General features: G+C 26.9%; 1 protein-coding gene across 1 annotated transcript in view; it reads right to left on the bottom strand.

Moving 5' to 3' along the window:
* LOC107674380 (cadherin-7-like) overlaps nt 1-301 on the bottom strand; it is a 75,432-nt gene that overhangs the window by 46,161 nt on the left and 28,970 nt on the right. The window lies entirely within an intron of this gene.

Below are 301 nucleotides of genomic sequence, written 5' to 3'. Positions count from 1 at the left end.
TTTTTATGTTGTATAAAACCAGTCAAATTATATATGAACAAACCCCTCAATAAAAACCTTTAGAATAAAAATAAGAATAAAATTGTAAATTTTGGTGTATGTAAGTGCTACTAAAGCCGAGATTTCCGGCTCAGTGCCTGAGAGAAGAAAAAAAAAGCAACAACCTTAAATATGTATTGTAATTTAAACATAAATAGATAAAGTGCAATAAAATGAACACAATAAACATTTTTCATTCACTTGTAAATTTTTAGATTTTGGCTATTCATAATGTGTTGTTTCAAAGAAGTGGACTCAAAAC

Source organism: Sinocyclocheilus anshuiensis, unplaced genomic scaffold (genome assembly GCF_001515605.1).
Source record: "Sinocyclocheilus anshuiensis isolate Anshui unplaced genomic scaffold, SAMN03320099.WGS_v1.1 scaffold962, whole genome shotgun sequence".
Classification (NCBI taxonomy): domain Eukaryota; kingdom Metazoa; phylum Chordata; class Actinopteri; order Cypriniformes; family Cyprinidae; genus Sinocyclocheilus; species Sinocyclocheilus anshuiensis.
This window is presented reverse-complemented; position numbering and strand designations above follow the sequence as displayed.